Genomic DNA, 3,268 nt, shown 5'->3' on the forward strand with positions numbered 1-3,268 from the left:
TATCACCCTCAAGGGGCCCTCCCTGCCTCCTTGATCCCTAATTGAGAAAATGCCTTACAGCTGGATCTTTTGGGGCATTAACTTACCTGAAGCTCCTTTCTCTGTGATAACTCCAGCTTGTGTCAAGTTGACACAAAACCAGCAAGTACAGTGCTCATGGAAAAAAGTTATGAGTGAACTCTAGAAATGAACAGAAAACAAAGTGTAGCCAGTGTGGTAGCACATGCCTTTAATATCAGCACTTGGGAGGCAGAGGCTGGCAGATCTCTATGAATTTAGGGCAGCCTGGTCTACAATGCAAGTTCCAGCATAGCCACGGTTCTGTTTTACAGAGGAAGTTTGTCTTTAAAACTATAAACAAACAAACAAACAAACAAGTAAATAAATAAAAAAGGACTATACATACATAAGAAAACAAAGTTATATTTTTAATTATGTGTACATTTGTGTGTGTGTGTGTGTGTGTGTGTGTGTGTGTGTGTGTTGGGGTAGTCATTCTGACACAAACTTGCTGAGAGATTTTACTTTGAGGTATATGTCTAAAACAGTATGGGTGGATGAGAGAGTGGATTAGTGATCCTATCTTGTGATAGTTTGAATGAAGATGGCCCCAATAGGCTCATAGGGAGTGACTCTATTGAGAGGTGTGGCCTTGTTCGAGTAAGTGAGGCCTTGTTGAAAGAAGTATGCCACTGGGGGTTTCAGAAACCCAAGCCAGGCTCAGTGTCATTCTCTCTTTCTGCTGTCTGCTAATTGAGATAAAGAACTCGCAGGTCCTCTTCAGCACCATGTCTTCTTGCATAGTGCTGTGATTCGCCCCCCCCCCCATTATAATGGACAAAACCTCTGAACTGTAAGCCAGCTCCAATTCAATGTTTTGTTTTATCAGAGTTGCCATAGTCGCGGTGACTCTTTACAGCAATAAAACACGGAGCCCAGGGCTCTGCAGCCTTGGGCAGGTGGGTTGTCAAGGACGCTCAAAATGATACTCTTTGGTATTTTTTGGTGCTCTTTGGTATCTCTGACATTCAACCCAAATACCTACCATTTCCTGTTTCTGGGTTGCCCCCTGATTCTCTTCAGCTGTCCATGACCTGTGCAGTCATAAACAGAGGGTTGGCCACTAAGAGTTACCCAGCAGCGCTCAGAGGATCCCAGTAAGGACAGCTGCTAAGGCAGGGCATCTGTAGAGGTCCACTTGAGCAATTTGCCAACCCCAGTACCCCCAATTGGCCGATGACTCGGGACCTATCATCAGAAACTGGAGCAGATAGGGAACTGGTTTGGGTGGGTAGAAGTGCAAATACCATGTTGAAGTCTGAATGGCTTTTCATGTGTGTCAGATCACTTACCCTGATGTTACATCAGGTCAGATCATATACTAGCCTTATATTGTGCCTTGAATATCTTTTAATTCATTGGCTATGTTAGAGTATAATAAGTTTGCTTTCTTCCTTGCCGTAGGCCTGACTGTAGTCCAGCTCTGCCATATGTTCCCGACCATCCTGCCTGGGCTCCCTGATAGTTAGTCCTATACACATGTGCTTCAATACATGGTTAAATACCAGTTTCTATATTTCTGAATAGGTGCTTGACAGTTGAGGTCATTGGTACTGTATACAATAAAAGATCATTTCTCCTGAGCATATATTCTTTCCCACCACGTTATCATTGAAAAATCATAAATTGGTACTTCATATGTTGATGGTCATCCTAATCCCAGTTAAAGTCTGTAAATTCAACTATTCTTTAGCATGTCTGTACTGTTCTTCAAATCCCATCTGCGAGGCAACAGAGAGCAATGCATTTAGAAATGTTAGAACACACACCAAAGAACATCCTGGAACAAGCATCTGTCGTACAAACATGTGCTTTAAAATTTTAAATTATGAGACTGGAGAGGTGGCTCAGAAATTACTCACTGCTTTTGTAGAGGACCCAACTTCAAATTCAGCACCCAGATGGCAGCTCAAAACTGACTGTAACTCCAGTTCCAGTGGTCTGACACTCTCACAAACATACACACAGGTAAAACAGCAATGCAACCTAAAATAAAATAAATAAATCATTAAAAAATTTAAAATACATTTTTATTTTGTATGTATTTGCAAGTGACTGGTTCAGGGTTACTCTGGGAGGAAAAGTGTTAGGAGAGGCAGTTGCTTGAAACCTGATGTTCCAGTTACATTTAGTTAAGGATGAGGGCAGCTTGTTTTATTCAGTTAAGGTGGAGGAAAGTCCTTATCTGATATTATTAACTAAAAATGCTGTTTCCAGGTTGAATGAACTGCCCAGTGAGAAGCCCCTGTAGCAGAAGTGCTAAGGAGCAGCCTCAGCGTGGAGAAGGGTTCTGAGAGAAGGGGTATGTGAGAATGACAAAACAAACAACTTACGTCAAATTGTGAGTGCAAGTGGACACCCCATGTTCTGCTCAAGGTGACTTCCTAGACAGCTCTCTGCAGGTAGATATTGGCGTTGTAGCCTGATCTAACAGCTTTTCAGACTGCTCTCTCTCTCTCTCTCTCTCTCTCTCTCTCTCTCTCTCTCTCTCTCTCTCTCTCTTTTCTACTTTCTCTCTTTTCCTCTGCCTTTCTACAATAAAGCTCTAAAAAAAAGAGTAAACAAGGGATTTTCAAATAAAATTCGAGTTTAATTCTTTTTTTCTCTCTCTCTCTCTCTCTCTCTCTCTCTCTCTCTCTCTCTCTCTCTGTTCTACTTTTTTTCTATTCTATAAAAACTCTGGTTGTGATAATTAGCTTTCTGCTTGATGCAGCTCTCTCTGGTTGAGACAGCTCTCTCTGCTAGTAAAAATTCTAGAAGGTCTCTGGATAACTCATGGGTTTTCTGACCAAAGTTAGAACAGCTGCTATAAAAAATTTTGGGATCTTTCAACCAACTCAGAAATCCTGTTAGAAAAGTTCTAAAAGTAATTCTTGGGTTTTCCAACCAAAATCAGAAAGCCAGAAAAAAATTCTAAAAGAGCTGTGTGCACTCTTCAGACAGCCTTCTCTGGAGAGCTGCAAGGAAAGTTTCTAACAACCTGTGACAGCTCTCTAAGTAATTCTTGAGATTTCTAAAGGTCAGAAACCCTGTTAGAAAAAGTTCTAAAAGAGCTATGAAAATTTCTTAAAAAGCCATGTTCATGTTCCATAGATCTCCAGATGGCCCTGCTTTTGCTAGAAAAAATTCTAAAAAAAAATGCTGTTGCCCCCTGCTAACTCATCTCATGTACACCAAAAGCCCAGTTTTTATTTACTTATTGGTTTAA

At 41.1% G+C, this 3,268-nt stretch overlaps 1 non-coding gene across 1 annotated transcript; it reads right to left on the reverse strand.

The window, feature by feature from the left end:
- Positions 1–2,933: 2,933 nt before the first annotated feature.
- Positions 2,934–2,994, reverse strand: LOC115062559. Its single transcript, XR_003842497.1, has one exon. It is a non-coding gene; the product is annotated as a U7 small nuclear RNA (small nuclear RNA).
- Between the last annotated feature and the right edge of the window lie 274 nt (positions 2,995–3,268).

Source organism: Mus pahari, chromosome 18 (assembly GCF_900095145.1).
Source record: "Mus pahari chromosome 18, PAHARI_EIJ_v1.1, whole genome shotgun sequence".
Lineage (NCBI taxonomy): Eukaryota > Metazoa > Chordata > Mammalia > Rodentia > Muridae > Mus > Mus pahari.